The sequence below is a fragment of the Gorilla gorilla genome, chromosome 12 (assembly GCF_029281585.2).
Source record: "Gorilla gorilla gorilla isolate KB3781 chromosome 12, NHGRI_mGorGor1-v2.1_pri, whole genome shotgun sequence".
Classification (NCBI taxonomy): Eukaryota; Metazoa; Chordata; class Mammalia; order Primates; family Hominidae; genus Gorilla; species Gorilla gorilla.
In genome coordinates this window covers 114,911,350-114,930,994 of record NC_073236.2, presented here as the reverse complement: position 1 = coordinate 114,930,994, position 19,645 = coordinate 114,911,350, and the positions used below count along the sequence as shown (strand labels likewise).

Below are 19,645 nucleotides of genomic sequence, written 5' to 3'. Positions count from 1 at the left end.
CCTGAGGTGCTTGCTGAAGGCAAAGGTAATAGAGAAGGGGTAGTAGAAGAAGGTAGTCATCAATACCAGCTATGCCCACATGACCAGTTGCAGTAATGAGGAGCCAAATGTTAATCACCAAGATAGTGGAGAAAATGTCTCCAGGACATGTCAGAGGTCCTAATGGCCGCTCCTCCCATCACAGATCTGAAGGCTTAGGAGGGAAAAAATGGTTTTGTGGGCCAGGTCTGGGGCTTTGCTGCTTTGTGCAGTCTCCAGACTTGGTGCCCTGTGTCCTAGCCATGGATAAAAGGGGCCAATGTACAGCTCAGGCCATTGGTTTAGAGGGTGCAATCCCCAAGCCTTGGTGGCTTCCACATGGTGTTGGGCCTGCGGGTGCACAGAAGTCAAGAATTGAGGTTTGGGAATCTCCACCTAGATTTCAGAGGATGTATGGAAATGCCTGGATATCCAGATAGGAGTTTGCTGCAGGGATGGAGCCCTCATGGAGAACCTCTGCTAGGGCAGTGCAGAAGGGAAATCTGGGGTTGAAGACCCCACACCGAGTCCCCACCGGGGCATTGCCTAGTGGAGCTGTGAGAAGAGGGCCACTGTCCTCCAGACCCCAGAATGGTAGATCCACCGACGGCTTGCAGCATGCACCTGGAAAAGCTGCAGACACTCAATGCTAGCCTGTGAAAGCAGCTGGAAGGGGGGCTGCACCCTGCAAAGCCACAGTGGCGGAGCTTCCCAAGGCCATGAGAGCCCACCTCTTGCATCAGCTTGACTTGGATGTGAGACATGGAGTCATAGGAGATCATTTTGGAACTTTAAGGTTTAATGACTGCTGTTATTGGTTTGTGGACTTGCATGGGGCCTGTAGCCCCTTTGTTTTGGCCAATTTCTCCCATTTGGAATGGGTGTATTTACCCAGTGCCTGTACCCCCATTGTATCTAGGAAGTAACTAGCTTGTTTTTGATTTTACAGGCTCATTGGCAAAAGGGACTTGCCTTGTCTCAAATGAGACTTTGGACTTGTACTTTTGGGTGTATGCTGGAATGAGTTAAGACTTTTGGGGACTGTTGGGAAGGCATGATTATGTTTTGAAATGTGAGGACATGAGATTTGGGAGGGGGCAGGAGTAGGATGGTATGGTTTGGCTGTGTCCCCACCCAAATCTCATCTTGAATTTTAATCTCCATAATCCCCATGTGTCATGAGAGGGACCTGGTGGGATATAATTGAATCATGGGGGTGGTTTCCCCCATGCTGTTCTCATGATAGTGAGTAAGTTCTCACAAGATCTGATAGTTTTATAAGTGTCTGGCATTTCCCCTGCTGGCACTCATTCTCTCTTCTGCCACCCTGTGAAGAGGTGCCTTCTACCATGATTGTAAGCTTCCTGAGGCCTCCCCAGCCATGGGGAACTGTGAGTCAGTTAAACCTCTTTTCTTTCTAAATTACCCAGTCACAATTATTTCTTCATAGTGATAGTGACAGGAGGCAGACAAATGCCTAAGCAGATAGGGGTGGGTCCCTGGTGAAACCCAACCTTCAAGCCGAAGACAGTCCCAGGTAAATTCTCAGACCAGATCAAAAACCTTTCTTCCCATTTGGTGCACTTTCCTCTGATGGATCCCACCCTTCACCTATTTTACATATACCTACACTTCCCTGATTGTTTTTTTTTTACACTGTTGTGCCCATCTTTGAGTGGTAACTTTGTTTTAATTTTTATTTGCATACTCACAAACCAATCAGCATGCACTCACCTATTCTGAGCCCATAAAAGCCCTGGACTCAGCCACACTGGGAGAGAAACCAACAGACTACAGGGTTGCGGGACCACCCCACATCCCCTTTTTGCTGAGAGTTGTTCCATCGCTCAATAAAATTATTCTCTGTCCTCCTCACCCTTTGAATCATCAGCATATCCTCATTCTTCTTGGTTGCAGAACAAGAGGTTGGGAACCACTGTATGCTGGTACAAGCTATAATGCAGGTGGACCAAGTGAGTGGGGCACCTCCAGCAGTAGGCCTGCGGCCCAGCAAGGCCCAGGCTGGGGGTGGAGGTTGGGGCGTCACTGGCCATGGAGGTCCCTGGGTGGCAAAGTAGCCGAGAAAAATCCTGCATCATATCTGGGGGCTCATCTGAGATTTATCAGAAGGGGTGAGTGAATGTGAACATATAATTTCACTTTTTTCCGAGGCTTCTTGTCCTTATACTTTTTTCTGAAGGTAGACAAAGCACCAAACCTCTGATTAGCTAGTTAAGAGCAAATAGTGCAGCCGGGGGCGGTAGCTCACGCCTGTAATTCCAGCACTTTGGGAGGCTGAGGTGGGTGAATCACCTGAGGTCAGGACTTCAAGACCAGCCTGGCCAACATGGTGAAATCCCGTCTTTACCAAAAACATATATTAAAAAAAAATTAGCTGAGTGTGGTGGTGCACACCTGTAATCCCAGTTACTTGAGAGGCTAAGGCAGGAGAATCTCTTGAACCAAGGAGGAGGAGGTTGCAGTGAGTTGAGATTATGCCACTGCACTCCAGCCTGGGTGACAGAGCAAGACTCTGTCTCAAAACAAACAAACCCCAGCAAATGGCGCAACTGCAGAGGACAGGATGCTGAAAAGGAACCCCCACTTTCGCTCTCGGGAGTTGAGAATGTCGGCCTCGTTCCAATCCAGTCTTTTCTATGGCATTTCTCTTCTTTCTACTGGGGCTTTCATGGCATCCATCTCTGCTTTTACAATGCTGAGAGTGTTGTTGCAAACTACAGAAATTACTGGGAAGAATGGGCATTTGGCCCAGTCATCAAAAATGTAATTCAGAACAATGCAGTTTCTGTTTTCTTAGAAGAGGAGAGGAAGCAGTGATTAGGAGTTTCTCTCCCTGTTGGGGTAACCCATTTGCAGGAGAGCAAGAAGCTTTTTCCCCCAGTTACCTTCCCCTCCCTGCACTTAAGCTGTTTTTTTTTTTTTTTTTTTCTCCATGATGTCAGGAGTTAACACAGCCTTGTGAATACAGGGAGCTTTTCTATGCAAGAGTGGTTTTTTTTTTTTTTTGGAAGGGGAAGGCATCTTACTAGGCCAGGACACCAATTCACAGGACTCCTTTTTCACTGCTTTGTTTGAGGAGGACCCAATTCCACAGCTTCACCTTAGCATTTGGCTTATGATAAGGAAGCACCAAAGGAGTGGCCCTGCCAGCTACTGGCTACAGTCTAGCGAGGGCCACCTGGGACTTAACATAAGAGTCCATGTACCCTTCTGAGGTACCTTTTTGTCCCAAACTCAATTCCAAGCTTTTGGTCGAAGTCCTAGAAAGGAAAACTGGATCTAAGGGATCCAGAGACAGATGACAACAGAAGTCAAGGGGCACAGCATAGCTGAGTATGACTAATTCCTGCTGATTAGGCCTCCCTTCATTTCATGGATGAGGGTCATACCCGTATCCATGGCATAGATGAGGTTACCGACAGCAGGGAGGACAGGCCAGTGTGTAGGTGAGTGTGGATAGTTCCTACCCTCTAGGCCTTCCTGTTACATGGGTGAAAGCCATGCTGGCACCCATGGGTGGCACTCTGCCGAGGTTGCTGGAACTTGGGGATATAAGGATGGAAGAAAAGGGATGCCTTTTCTTTCTCTCCCTTACATGCCCCACATATTCACTGGGAAGAAGAAGGAAAAAAGGGACTCATTTTTCCCCTCTTTCCAGATGGGTAACCAACAATCTTCAGTGTGTATTTCTCTCTAATGCATCCTGAATCACTGGGACTCCTTTGGGGAAAAAAAAATGCTTTCTTTTTTCTTTTTCCTCCTCTGTCCTCTCTTCACGGATGGGTAATTGTGTCCCCATGCCACAGGACACTCCCCTCGGATGCATCCCCCAAATTGGAAAAAGTTTAATTTCTCCAAACCTTCAACTGTTTGGCCTAAAAATAAACCAGGAAGAAATTACAGATCAAACAGAGCAAATCTCCTGAGGAGAGACCACTTTTACAGTATGCAAAAACCTCTTTATCTGTTCCCCCTTTAGGAGACTCCAGGGTCAAAAGGGCACCATAGCTCAGGGGAAGGGAACCAAGAAGCCTGACTTGCCAGCAAAAGGGTAAAGGTTTTTACCAGTCAGACTTCTGGCCTCTCTTTCTCTGTGCAGACTAGTTGAATGAATGATAAAAATCATTGTTTATATCCTCTGCAAAGTTTTGATTAGTGAAAAAAAGGATTTATGAGGCTAGTCTTAAGCTGTAGCCAATCTGGTGTGCTTTGTGTGTTTTTCAGTATGGTTCTGTCATAAGGAGGAGTACCTCAGGATAAAAGATGGGTTACTGCTCATGCCAGCCCATCAAACTGATCAGTAACAAACTTTGCTGCAGGTCTCTTAAGAAAAAAAAGCAAAAAACAAAAAACTGAATGAGGTCTCCATCTTGTTTTACATCCTTGGGAACTTGACCTTGTAACCATGGTGCAGTACTTTCTTTTGATCTCTGCCATTTTACAGTGGTGACCTGAGTTCAATCCTGGCTTAGAGAATGAGTACTTTCTGGTTAATATTTGTGTGACTTTTACCATTTGCTGATTCTCTTTTCCTCCATGAACAACTTCTAGCTTCCTTTCTTAAATCTTCCTTTCTCTGAGCTACCTTTAAAGATTCTAGGTTTTGTAAAAACTGCTTACTACCTGTTTGACAATACCTCATACACTCACAGTTAAATCATAACCTTAGTTGAGGCTTGTTGGTTTCATCTGTGAGGTTACTTTTGGTAAAGTTCAAAAGCCAGAAATATTGGCTCTTTGGTATGGTTAAAGTCAGGTAATAAGGGATTTAAAAGGATTTTTTTAAAGAGCGCTGTGGTTAAAAGTCAGCTTAATTAAAAGTGGATATCCAAGCTATAGGTTTATCTAAAAGGCCTTTACGGTTTTTTTTTTTTTTTTTTCCTCTTCTTGAATCTTGTTTTGCTGGAAAAGGGTTTTTTTCTTCTCAGTTGACTGAATTATTTTTCCCATTCTGCCTTGCCACTCTTAATGCATGTATGAGAGGCTCTAAGATAACTTCTGATAGTCTGGGACTGCTTGGGGAAAACCTCTGTTTTCCTCATGGAACCCCAGAAATTAAAAGTGAATAACTCCATTTCAAAATCTGTTTTTGTCTTCCAGCTATATCTGCTTATTAGGCCCTAGAAACTGCGTGATTTCCTAGACCTGCTTCTTGAAGGGCTCCACCCTGAGGCCAGTAACCCAATTAAGAAACCGGCAGATGACAAATCTTACAACTACTGGATCTTCTGTTTGTCTGTGTAGTTACATATGTGTATGTATGTAATGTTTATATAAAAACAGCTCTAATTAATTGGCTTCTAAGAAAAATAAGTGCTTAGATCAAATATTTTCTGAAGAAAAAAGAAAAGCTGTAATGCCTTTTAGTTCATGTGACTTTAATCTTTGGAAAATAAAAACAGTTTTAAAGATTTTTGGCAAAATACAAATGTCTTGAAAATGTAAACATGTAGTCTAAATTATGTTCACATATTAGGTTTGCTAAATGCTTTAAGACCATGAATTGCTTCTTTGGCTTTTGAAAATTGTTCAAGTTGCTTGCTTTACAATTTGGTGAGGCCTGGGGACATATGGAATTAACCACCCCCTTAACTGTTCTGGAAAGGGCCAGGCCTTATCTGCACCTAGTACATAATTAAAATAACATACCAGGTTTTACATTAAAATTAAAAATTGCTAACAGTCACCATTATAACATGCAATTGAGACTACTGAAAATAGATTTACATGCAAGGTGTGTAAGGGAAGTAAAATGTGTTTTTAGTAAAAGATTATAAGAAGGCATGGGAATGTAAGTTTTTGCCTAGTTTAGAGGGTTAAAGGACTGTTTCCAATTAAATAAGATAAAGCTAAAGGTCTAAACAAGTTGCAAGAGGTTTGTAAAAATTAATCTTACAAAAGAAATTTTACGTGAACATATTTAGGGTATTATATGTTTTTTCTGTAAATTGAGCATTGGAATAAAAGCACAACAAGGATTTCTTAAGGCACTGATCTGCTCTTTAACAAAAATTTGTACAGGGTTATAAAAGGTTTATAAGAATCTCACGTCACAGTCAAACTGGTTAAGATTGGATAGAATTATCTATGAGGACTCACTAAAAAAAATGAGATTGACATTAATAGTAGACTAATGCAAGGGTGAAATTTGACTTTCTCTCCCTTGAACAAGATTTTCATGTAATGGTAAAATATAATGAAAGATTTTTTTTTTGCCTTGTGAATAAACTACCAAAAAAAAAGAAGGAGAAGACAGGAGACAGATTGTTTGGAAAGCTAAGTCTTCTCTCTTAATGAGTAAAGATTTTTGCCTTCTTGTAATTTTTGAGTCATTGTTTTAGCTAAGTAAAATGACTTATGGTAATCTAGAATTCTGCTTCATAATATCAAGTGTTTAAACCTCTAATGTATTTAACATGCTTTCCAAAATCAAATTTCAGCTTCAAAAATTGTCTTTTTTGACCTCTGTCTTTTGAATACTACAGAGAGCCCCTGGAGCATCCAAAACAGAGGTAAACAGGATTACGTGACATGCTTAGTTACATGGAATTGCCAAAATAAAAATAAGATGTAATCTTCTTCAGGTTATAGTTTAGTGAATAATATTAATATATGTTCCAAAATTGTATGGGATTTCTAAAATTCTAATGTCTGAGTATATGCTATCAATCATAATTAAGGTTATTACGTTAAGTTGTTGTAAACCACAGAAATAACCAAATTTCTTTGTCAGTCATGTTTTTGACCGTGACTACCTGAAAACATCTTGTCATTCACAGACATTGTTGTAATCTTGTTAGGATCCTCTTCGAAAGATGGTTTATAATCAGCTATAGGACTTTGACAGGTGCTCTTAATTGCAGGTTTCTGATAACTTTGGAGATTTAGAATGGAGGAAAAACATACAGGACTCATGAAGAGCTGAAATGTTCATGAATATCAAGCAGAACAAGAGTTGATGGAATGGGCTGAACTAATAGAAAACTGAAATAATCTTTTTTAACTGTTTGCTTAAAACATTGCTGATCCTTGTTTTGTTTTTCAAAGTCAGGAAAACTTTTATTTTGAACTATTTACAGCTTTTAACAATTGAGTAGGGTATACTCCTATGAACAAAATTTGCTTGTCTATGCCTGGAGAATGTTTCTCCAGAATTTGGAAACAAGTCGTGAGTTTTTTTTGGTTCTTTTTGTTTTTGTTTTTGTTTTTTGACAGAATTTTGCTCTGTCACCAAGGCTGCAGTGCAGTGGCATGATCATGATCTTGGCTCACTGCAACCTCCACCTCCTGGGTTCAAGCAATTCTGCCTCAGCCTCCCGAGAAGCTGAGATTACAGGCACCCACCACCACGCCTGGCTAATTTTTTTGTATTTTTAGTAGAGATGGGGTTTCACCATGTTGGCCAGGCTGGTCTCAAACTTCTTACCTCAGGTGATCTGCCTGCCTTGGCCTCCCAAAGTGCTGGGATTACAGGCGTGAGCCACCACACCCAGCCTATTTGTGAGTTTTTTTTTAACTTATGGCAATATACTTATTTGTGTCAGTGCAGTAAGAATCCATTTTATTTTGCAACATGATGCAATTGGAGAAACTGGTTGTTTTACCAAGGCTTTGACCGGAAGGGTGTGCTCCCCTTTACAGGATCAAGCTTGACTTGTAGAGCCAATAAAAGCCCCTGGGAAATCTGGCCTCATACCTTGTCTACATAGTCCCTGTACAGGGTTCCTAACCTGTGGTGAGTAAAAATTATCACTTTCTAACAGGCCCAGGATCCCCAAGTTATCGTGGGACTTCAAGAGGAGAGAAATTTACCCAACTCATAGGTATTTGAGGGTACAAACCCATGGCTGAGCTCAGATTTAAAAAGTCTTATCTGAGATTCCTTGTGGAACAGAATTCCATCAAAGCCAATTTTAAAAGCCTATGTGAAAAAGAATTATTCTTGTTGTACTTTATGCAAATAATCAGGCCAAGTATAATACTAAAGTTTATTTTGCAAATAACTCAGTCCTATTATGATTTGTTTTTAACAAAAATGAAGACTGGAGAGGGAAAACTTATACACTTGTCATTAAATTATAGTCTCATTAGTCATTTTTATATTTTGCCAGGCTGGGTACAGTGGCGCACCCTGTAATTGTAGCACTTTGGGAGGCCGAGGCAGGCAATCACCCGAGGTCAGGAGTTCAAGACCAGCCTGGCCAACATGGTGAAACCCCATCTCTACTAAAAATACAAAAATTAGCTGGGCTTGGTGGCAGGCACTGGTAATCCCAGCTACTTAGGAGGCTGAGGCAGGAGAATCGCTTGAACTTGGGAGGCTGAGGTTGCAGTGAGCTGAGATCATGCCACTGCACTCCAGCCTGGGCAGCAGAGTAAGACTCCCTCTAAAAAAAAAAAAAAAAATTTTTGCCTACATTTTAGACTAACCCTGCTTATTCCTGCGAACCAACCAGCGATCTCCAGCTGCAGTTCAGAAGAAACAAAAGGGCTGGGTAATGTAAAAATCTGGATCAATATTCTAGTTCTGGGCAATTATCCTGCAAATCCTGCCAGGTGATAGGAGTAAATAGGTTGCCCATAACCCAGGGGTTTCTTTGTTTGGGAAAATAAGACCAAGGGAGCTAACCAAACAAGCCTCATACACCCAAATCTTAGCAGGCGTAACTATAGCCACCAGTTATCTGGGTGTGTTGGCAGCCTTGGGACCTTTTAGCTGTCCTTACCCCCTTGTTTCATTTTGGTACATGTTTGGTACATGTCTTCTAATAACAAGTTTATCTCTTCTTGCCTTCAGGCCATCAAACTCCAAACAGTCATGCAACTGGAGCCTCAGATGATGGCTTCATTTTACTAGGGATCCTTAGATAGGCCTCTGAGAGAGATCTGACTCTGTCTTCCCAAAACAGCACTCCCTGTCAGCAGGGAGCAGTTAAGATCAGTCACCATTCTTATCCTAATGGCAGTTATCCTAATGGCAGTTAGATGTACCTCTTCAGAGTGGGGAATTGATAGTAATGGGAGGCAGACAAATGCTGAGGCAGATAGGGGCAAGTCCCCGGTGAAACCTGACCTTCAAGCCAAAGATAGTCCTGGATAAATCCTCGGACCAGATAGAACCTGCACGCTTTCCTCTGATTGATCCCCACCCTTCACCTATTTTACCCTTCCTTAGTTGGTTTTTTACACTGTCATGCCCACCTTTGGTGCCCTTGTTTTAATTTTTTTTTTTTGCATACTCACAAACCAATTAGCATATACTCCCCTATTCTGAGCCCATAAAAGCCCCAGACTCAGCCACACTGGGAGAGAAACCACCCCCATATCCCCTCTCTGCTGAGATCTGTTCTATCGCTTAATAAAATTCTTATCTGCCCTCCTCACCCTTTGAATTGTCAGTGTATCCTCATTCTTCTTGGATGCACGAGAAGAGCTCAGGAACTGCCAAACACAGGTACAGGCCATAATACAGATGGGCTGAGTGGGTGGGGTGCCTCCAGTAGCAGGTCTGGGTCCCTGGTTGGCAAAGTGGCCGAGAAAAATTTTGTGTCAATAGCACCATGAGAACAGACAAATACAGTAAATGTTGGATAGGAATTGAAGTTAACAAACAAAATGACATCCTAATAAAAATGGCCAGTACACAGTTAGATATCTGAGATGAGCACAGGCACGAGGCCTCGGGTGCAGATATTCAGTCACTCCCTCAAACTTAATCTTATTATGTGTTCAACAATGGTCTAGGTACTGGGCATATACCAGTGAACAAAACCAAGTTTCTATCAACTTTTAGAGTTTCCTCATTTCTGAAAATATTTTTCAACTATTCCTTTACTTACTTACATATAGTAAGCATAGTTATATTATAATCTGTACCTAAAGAAAAGTTTTATATCTGAAGTCTTTGCTGGTCTGTTTCTACTGTCTGTTGTTTCTGCTGCACCTCACTCTATGATCTTATTTCTTTGCATGCTTGGTTATCTTTGAGTTTAGATTTACATTTTACTCATAGGGATCTCCTGAGAATTAAAATGAAGCTGTCTTTCTCTAGAAAAGATTTACTTGTTTTTGTTTATGGCAGTTTAGATAGTATGCCTTTAATTCCAAGGCTTATGGTTACTTGGTCTACCCTAGAGATGTGAATTAGGCTTCAAGTCTATGTAAGGACTGGCTCATGGTTTCAACCAATCAGAGATGATTTTCTTTTTTATCTTCCCCTGCTCTCTTCAGCATGCAGGCAACTCTTCCTATAGTTCCCTGGATGTGAGAGGGAGAAGGCAGTTTACTTCTATAAATTATCCTAGTAGCCCTTTGGGGGTCCAGCTTTATATGTGGGTCTATTAGGTTGCATTGGGCTTTGATTTTTTTGTCCTCTCCCTTATGAGTTTGTCAAAATTACCATTTGGTTTCACAGTTTATATAAACAAATACTCTCAAAGTATAAAATGGCTGCTTGCTGCTTTGGGTTCTACCTTTCTCTTAGATTTTTTGCTTAATGAATTCTTTCTAGATTTTGATATCTTTGGTGCTTTTATGAAGATATTTGAAATGTTTTATTTAGCATTTTTGTTGTTTTCAGCAGAATACTGGCCAAATAATCCAGTCCATGGTTATCAGAAATCTTCCTAATGTGAGTTAATTTCTGTCCTGAGATGAATTTATGTTACACCTTTATTTGGAACTGAATCATGTGGGGAGAGAGGCAGGGAGCAGGGCATCCGTTTCCTGGTATAAATTATGAGAGAATTGGCATAGTTCTGGAGCTAGCTGCTGTCATGGTGATTTTCTGAGGCAGTGTCTTCTGGGGCCAGCATTTGTAGCAGCAGTTTTCTGTTTCTGCAATTTCCTGATCATGGAGGAAGTAGCAGCTCATTTCAGTGGTGGTGTTTTGGAAGTTGTTTGTATGAAACCTCAGAATGCTCTTTATTTGTTCATCCTACCCATTGATTCCATGAGCTATTGCCCTTAATAAATTTCTTCTATTTAAAAATGATTATAGTTTTAATGCAATAATTTAATTGCATATGCCAACGTTGTACATTTTAATTGCATATGCCAAAATTATACATTTTTTGGTATAATTTGTTTGAGAAAATAAGACCAAGGGAGCTAGCCGAACCAAGCATGCATTTTGGCGTATGCAATTAAAAACTGTAACCAAAGTAGCAATCTATTAAAAACTTATTTTTTTTTTATTTCATGGAAATTTTATTACCGTGCTCTTTTGTTGTTTTTTTTTTTTAATTTAACCATCATTATGTTGTGCATTCATCATCTGGAGTTTTTAGTTGTTTAGAATTCCCTGTTGGCAGCCAAATTCCTGTCTGGGAAAATGTATGAGCCAGCCTTCATTTTCCACGATGACTTTCCAAGGAACCATTACAATTAAGAGAATGTAAGTTACTCATCTCCAATAACTGTACATGAAGCAATATTCCGAGGATTTGTTAACTGTCTTTGACAGGAGATCATCTGCTCATAGTAGGTGCTTAATAAATGCCATCTTGAATGAATGAAGACCCTTTCTCACAGTAACAAAGTTGGGTCCAGGCTCCTTCATTTTTGCTCAGCAAGATGAAGCTGGGATTAGGCATGTTCTAAATGGCAGCTCCATCTTCTCTTTTTGCCACCCATGTGTACAGAAACGAGTGGACAAGACGGCGCCCGCCAAGTGGGAAGCCTATTTGCATAACAAGATTAGGGTCTGTTAAAAACTTATAACAAGCACCATTCTTAATGATAAAACATTAGAAGCATTCCCTTTAAAAAAGACAATGTTATCCAATATTGCCACTTCTGTTTAACATTGTCTTGAAGAACCCAGCCAGTTCAGGAAACTGTGGAAAAGAAAAAGAAAAAAATGTATAAGGATTGAAAGTGAATGTACAAAAGTATCATTATTTTCAGATCATATGGTTCTCTACATAGAAACCCCCAAAGTCTATGGATAAATTTATTAGATATAAAATCAATATTTCCAAATTGATTAGATTTCTAAAATAGCAATAGACAGAAAATATAATTTGAAAATATCATTTACAGTAGCAACAAGCTACAACAAATATATCATACAAAAGATTAGTAAAACCTCTAAGAAAAAATAAACTTTATTTAGAGCTGTTAAAGAATACCTAAGCCGGCCTGACACAGTGGCTCATGCCTATAATCCCAGCACTTTAGGAGGCTGAGGCAGGCAGATCATTTGAGGTCAGGAGTTCGAGACTAGCCTGGCCAACATGGTGAAACCCTCTCTCTACTAAAAATACAAAACTTATCTGGGTGTGGTTGTGCAGGGCTGTAATCCTAGCTACTCAGGAAGCTAAGGCAGGAGAATTGCTTGAACACAGGAGACAGATGTTGCAGTGAGTTGAGATTGTGCCACTGCACTCCAGCCTGGGTGACAGAGTGAGACTCTTGTCTCAAAAAAAAAAAAAAAAAAAGAATACCTAAACTTGGCACGGTGGCTCACACCTGTAATCCCAGCACTTTGGGAGGCTGAGGCAGGAGGATTTCTTGAGCCCAGGAGTTCAAGACCAGCTGTGGCAACATAGTGAGACCCTGCTTCTACAAAAAATAAACAAAATCAGCCAAGCATGAAGGCATGTGCCTGTGGTCCCAGCTAGTTGGGAAGCTGAGGTGGAAGGATCATTTGAGCCTGGGAGGTTGAGGCTGCAGTGAGCTGAGCTCATACCACTGTACTCCAGCCTGGGCAACAGAGCAAGACCTTGTCTTAAAAAAAAGAAAGGTAAATGAGAAGATATACCATGTTCATTGTTAGATAAAAGTGTAAAGATGTCAGTTCCCCTATAAAACCAATGCTATTACAGGTATAATCCCAAAGAGAATTTGACAAGATGATTCTAAATTTTATGTGGAGGCACAAAGGATTGATAATAGTTAAGGCACTCCTAAAAAAGAACAAGTTGGGAATACCGGATATCCAGACTTATCTTAGACCCTCTAAGAGTAAATATAAGCTTGCCATCCATGTATTCAGATCCTCCAGAATCACACTCCACTTTATCTGTCCTACCTCATCTTCCTGTGCTCCTCAGCATGAAACGTTTCTTCCAGTCTGCTTGATCTCACGGTCTGCTGAATTTGAGCTGTGGCCACCTCCCTTTGCCTTTGCTCTTTCTGTTTTCCTTGCCTTTAATTTACTAACTCCTCCTTTCTATCAACAACTGGCCTGGCCCTACTCAAATATTACCTCCAATATATTTATATATTTTTGGTTCTCCAGTTTACATAAGTCTCTTTCCTCCAAACTCTTATACCACTTTTTGGTTCTGCTATTTATTCTTGTATTTTTTTCATATATAGCATAGAAAGAGAGGAGAAAAGGGAGAAGGGAACACAGAGCTGGGCATTCAGAATTAGCCATATGTATGCCTGATACAGCTGATTAGGAGCGCTACAGTTTCCCTGAACATGGATCCAAGATCTGACAGAAAGCTTGCCAAGAGCCATTGAACACTCACCAGCTGACTTATATGGGAAGCGTCTTACAGCCTGATAAGATCTTACAGAATCGGTGGCAACCTTGAAGTTGTTTTCAGGACATAGGAGCTATTTTTACCTCTCTTCATCTGGTTAACAGTTTGTCCATGAAAACAAAAAGACTAAAAACCCAGACACAACCTGAATGTCCACCAATAGGGGTTCTGGCTACATTACAGAACAACCACAGGCAGCTAGTTAAAAAAAAAAGGAGACAACTCCATGTGACTGACAGGGAATTATCACCAAGAGATAGATAAGAGAAAAAAAAATCAAGGTGCAAAACAACATCACCATGTGTGGCTTTTCTTGTTTGTTTGTTTGTTTAATACTCATGGTTTTGAACCTGCAGAGAGACTTTGGTAATTGTGGGTGCCTAAGAAGAGGGACTGAGGGTTGGAAGTTAAGAGTAGGAGACTGGCTTTCCACTGAATATCCTTTTACAACTTTTGTATTTTGTACCTTGTGTAGCTATTGACTACTCAACAAATAAATGTTCAAGAGGAAATAAAAGGAAACAAAGATATTGAAAACAAACCAGCAAATTAGATGGTGTCAAAGGACAGAATTCTGACTTTTGTACTATATCTTAGAAGACCAAAAGCAATGCCTAGCCAGGACAGCACGGTCCTCATTAAAACTAAGATGACCTTCTATCCTGACTTTCAGCTAAAGTGTGAAGTGGAGGAAGCACAGAGCTAAGCTACAGCTGCAAAATTCAGTACCTTTAAAAAGATACTTGCATCAGAATTATAACTGGGAGAGAATGGGTTGCTTAGCACTGGTTATTCCAGAAAGAGAACCAAATTACAAACCATGCCTGTAATCCCAGCACTTTCGGAGGCTGAGGCAGATGGATCACAGGGTCAGGAGTTCGACACCAGCCTGGCCAATATGGCGAAACCCCATCTCTACTAAAAATACAAAAAAAATTAGCCGGGCATGGTGGCACACGCCTGTAATCCCAGCTACTCAGGAGGCCGAGGCAGGAGAATTGAACCCGGGAGGTGGAGGTTGCAGTGAGCCGAGATGGGGCCACTGCACTACAGCCTGGGTGACAGAGAGAGACTCTATCTCAAAAGAAAAGAAAAGAAAAGAAAAAGCCAAAAAATAACCCTTTGTAGTTGCAAACCACAAGCTAGTTATTTTTGTTTGTTTGTTTGTTTTTGGTTTTTTTTTTTGTTTGTTTGTTTTTTGTTAATGGCACAATGAAGTCAGGGACTCAGGTTCTTTTTTTTTGAGACAGAGTTTCACTCGTTGCCAGGCTAGAGTGCAGAGGCACGATCTCACCTCACCGCAACCTTCACCACCTGGGTTCAAGTGATTCTCCTGCCTCAGCCTCCCGAGTAGCTCGGATTACAGGTGTGCGCCACTACACCCAGCTAATTTTTTAATATTTTTGGTAGAGACGGGGTTTCACCATGTTGGCCAGGCTGGTCTCGAACTCCTGACCTCAAGTGATCCGCCCACCTCAGCCTCCCAAAGTGCTGGGATTACCGGCATGAGCCACTGCACCTGGCTGAAGCTTCTTTACTCTCTAAGTAATTAAGTATGGCAGGATGGATGGATAATTTTTGGGATTCAAATGTCAGATTCATAACCATATTCTTCAGCAAGGAGAGGAAAGCAGGTCCACTGATGTGTTCGTGCAAGAATAGCTATTAACAGGGGTCCATGGAACAAGGTCTAGAGGATCTTGGCACTTAAATCAAGGATTTTTTATATTAAAAATATTTAATAAAGACATTATCACAACCTCCACAGTCCCAGTGAATTCTCAGAATTGGTGAATTTTACAGGGCTAAAGAAGAGAAAAAGAAACCAGAATATCCCTTAGAAAAAGTGAACACATGGCAGAATTAAGGTCTGGAGTAGCAAAACAAATGGTATAGGTGGGCCTCTGCCACTTATCCAGATCTCTGGCTAGTGAGTTTCAGTGCATGGGGGCCAGTTGATCTCCAACCCCAATCAGGGAGTTCTGGTGAGCCAGCTGGGCTCAGATGAGAGACTTCACAGCCTGATTTGCTTTCAGCGTGAGAGAGTATGTCATAAGCAGTATCACTGTGAATATTTGGCCACTTATTTTTTGGCATTTTTCAACACCCCAATTTATTGACCACATTTGAAGCTTGGGGAGATGAGAGATGACCCCATATTTTCTTTTGCTTTGGCAAAGAAGACCATCTAATGGGAGCCTGCAGTCTTGAGGATTTTTGCCTAGTGAACATATCCCTTCTTGCCTGTGACTGTGCAACTTCTAGAGAATTTCCCCATTCTTCAACCTTAAGGATTTCAGGCACAAGGTATGAATCACTAAGAATCTAGCAGCAGCTCTAGAAGCCTCCAAAGATAATTGCACTTCCCCAACAGGGGGACGGGGGTGGAGTGTAAATATGAAAGAGCAGTGGATGGCCTAAATCAGTATGTGTCACTCTTTGTAAAGAGCCACAAGTGTTTGACTAGGGAAAAAGGAAAAGAGGCGAGAGTAACAAGAAAGAGACACCAAGATCGAGAGGAATGAGGGAAAGGAGATCTCTATGAGGTGTTACTGTGAGTCATGGATAGGTTTTTATTAATAGACTCTGAAGGATATAAATAGAATTGGAATTCCTTTTATTTTATTTTTATTTTTATTTTTTGATATGGAGTCTCTGCTGCCCAGGCTGCAGTGCAGTGGCACAATCTCGGCTCACTGCAACCTCTGCCTCCCGGGTCAAGTGATTCTCCTACCTCAGGATACAGGCGTGGGCCACCAAGCCCGTCTAATTTTTTTATTTTTAGTAGAGCTGGGGTTTCACCATGTTGGCCAGGCCGGCCTTGCACTCCTGACCTCAGGTGATTCACATGCCTCGGCCTCCCAAAGTGCTGGGATTACAGGCGTGAGCCACCGCGCCCAGCCTGGAAATCTTTTTAAATACTTCTTGTTGGTGACCACTGTTTATTTGACTGTGACATCATGCAGATACACGGGACCATGGAGCTCAGGCCTCCCTTTGGGTCACACTAGGCTCCTGAAAGGTGACGGTGTAACAGTAGTGCAGTAAATGGGCAAGTGGGTTCATTGTTCTTGGAGAATGAGAGACTGGATTGAAATAAAGAATACGAGTGGGCTGGGTGTGATGGCTCACGCCTGTAATCCCAACACTTTGGGAGGCCAAAGCAGGAGGATCACTTGAGGTCAGGAGTTCAACACCAGCCTGGCCAACATGCTGAAACCCCATCTCTACTAAAAATACAAAAATTAGCCAGACCTGGTGGTGCATGCCTGTAGTCCCAGCTACTCGGGAGGCTGAGGCAGGAGAATCACTTGAACCCAGGAGGTGGAGGTTGCAGTGAGCCGAGATCGCACCACTGCACTCCAGCCTGGGCAACAGAATGAGACTCCGTCTCAAAAAAAAAAAAAAAAGAATAGAAGTGGTTGTGTGGTTTAAAAAAGCAAAGTCCAGGAGTATGGAAGTAGGACATGGCTTTATGCATAGGCCGGAGAGAATGTCACCAAGGTACTCTTTAAAGGCATAGCTCCATGTTGGATAACAAAGCATTTGATTCATTCACTCATACATTCATTTATTCAGCAAACCTACTTACTTGACAGGTATTGTATTAGGTGCTGAAGATTAATTCTAAACAAGGCACACACCCTGACTGTATGAATCTTAAAGACTAGGACTGAGCACAGCAACTACGGCTTATGGGCCAAATCTAGCCTGTGTTTGTAAGTAGTTTTATTGAAACACAGCCATACACATTCATCTACATATTGTCTTTTTCTTTTTCTTTCTTCTTCTTCTTTTTTTCTTTTCTTTTTTTTTTTTTTTTTTTTTTTTTTTTTTTTTTTTGAGACAAGGTCTCACTCTTTCCCAGGCTGGAGTTCAATAACACTCAAGCCATCCTCCCACCTCTGCCTCCCACGTAGCTGAACTATAGGGGCACGCCACCACACCCTGCTAATTTTTTTATTTATTATAGAGATGGGGTCTTGCTATGTTGCCCAGACTGGTCTCAAATTCCTATCCTCAAGTGATCCTCCCACCTCAGCCTCCCAAAGTGCTGGGATTACAGGTGCGAGCCACTGCACCCCACCTTAACCTTTATTTCTAAATGTTAAATACAAAGATAAACGATGAGGCCAGGCATGGTGGCTTATGCCTGTAATCTCAGCAGTTTGGGAGGCTGAGGAAGGTGGATCACTTGAGGCCAGGAGTTCAAGACCAGCCTGGCCAACATGGTGAAACCCCATCTCTACTAAAAATATAAAAATTAGCCAGGTGGTGGCAGATGCCTGTAATCTCAGCTACTCGGGAGGCTGAGGCACAAAAATCGCTTGAGCCCGGGAGGCAGAGGTTGTAGTGAGCCGAGATCACTCCACTGCACTCCAGCATGGGCAACAGAGTGAGACCCTGTCTCAAAAAAAAAAAAATTAAATAAATAAATAAATAAATAAATAAATATCTTACTTTTATGAAATCCAAACTTATTCATTACAAGTAGGCACAAGCATCTGCCTGCTTATTATGTCTTCTAGTTTAGCTGGACCTTAGCCTTTATGTATTAAAATACAATTGATTTCATTATAAATTATTATTCTTTATTTCTCTATCTTTATTTTATTTATTTTTTTGAGACTGAGTCATGCTCTGTCACCCAGACTGGAGTGCAATGGCACAATCTTGGCTCACTGCACCCTCCACCTCTTGGGTTCAAGCGATTCTCCTGCCTCACCCTCCTGAGTAGCTGGGATTACTGGTGAGTGCCACCACGCCCGGCTAATTTTTGAATTTTTAGTAGAGACGGGGTTTCACCATGTTGACCAGGCTGGTCTCGAACTCCTGACCTCAGGTGATCCACCCACCTCGGCCTCCCAAAGTGCTGGGATTACAGGTGTGAGCCACCATGCCCGGCCTTATTTCTCTTTTATATCACAGGTAAATAAGAATTTTAAGAAATTGTGTGATTATAAAGGCAATATCACTTGTGAATTGCATTTCAGCAAATTAGAAATACTTTTTTAAAAAGCTAATGGTGGGTTTTATAGGATTAGAACCCCTGTCTTGGAACATTAAATGAACTGGTTTTTTTTTTAAATTTATTTTTGAGATGGAGTCTCACTCTGTCACCCAGACTGGAGTACAGTGGCGCAATCTCGGCTCACTGCAACCTCTACCTCCTGGGTTCAAGCGATTCTCCTGCCTCAGCCTCCCAAATAGCTGGGAGGCCCCATGCCTGGCTGATTTTTGTATTTTTAGTAGAGACGGGGTTTCAGCATGTTGACCAGGCTGGTGTTGAACTCCTGACCTCAGGTGATCCGCCTACCTCGGCCTCCCAAAGTGCTGGGATTACAGGTGTGAGCCACTGTGCCCAGCCACATGAACTTTTAAATATAGCTGTAGACCTATAGTCTATACATACAAACGCCTATGTGTCCATATATACTGCACAAAGCAAATCTCTTTTTATAATATAGTTTGTTATTATAAACCATCACATATAACATATGTCATAACTACCTCCCATGGACATAACAACTTCCTGTGGAAAGAGTGAACCTCACTTGTCTTTAAATATCCTTCCTGGCCAGGCTCATATTCTTGGAACAGGACCAAACTAAAACAGTTTTGGCATATATTATTACCTCTCTAGCGTGAAAAGAGCCATGGTTCTTGTCCTTAAGAGTTCACTGTCTATATAAATCTGAATTTGGATATGCAGTATACATGATACTGTACTGCAAGTTTCAGTAGCTGCAAGTATGCTAACATCCTCATCTAACTTTCATCCTCTCTTCCCTTGGAGTAATATCCAACAAGACTGCAGGACTGTTGTAGAAGATGTGTATCTCATCATTTTAATCACTGCAGAGGTCACAGTGGGGAGGGCAGCTTTGCAGATTTCAAGAATCTGAGGCCTTTCTTCCCTTGCTTTTTCTCTGCCTACTCCCCCTCTTCATCTTTGTTTTCCTCCGTGTTCCTCTCTTCTCCCTCCCACTCTCTTGCATTTGCTGAGCCTCCACAGTTTGAGTCACAGGCTGCATCCCGTCTTGAAGGCATGATCATTAGTCAGGGATGCAGGATCAGCCTTCCCTGGGCTTTCTGTGGGCATCTGGGAG

The 19,645-nt window shown here is 41.7% G+C and overlaps 1 long non-coding RNA gene across 3 annotated transcripts in view; it reads left to right on the top strand.

The window, feature by feature from the left end:
• Positions 1-19,645, top strand: part of LOC115933565 (uncharacterized) — a 77,741-nt gene that overhangs the window by 19,354 nt on the left and 38,742 nt on the right. For 2 of the 3 annotated variants that reach the window (XR_010130043.1, XR_010130042.1), the window contains exon 2: positions 5,140-5,293. This is a non-coding gene — a long non-coding RNA (uncharacterized lncRNA). Of the gene's footprint in view, positions 1-1,935; positions 1,992-5,139; positions 5,294-19,645 lie in introns of all 3 variants that reach the window. The other variant, XR_004069436.3, reaches the window with a different exon arrangement.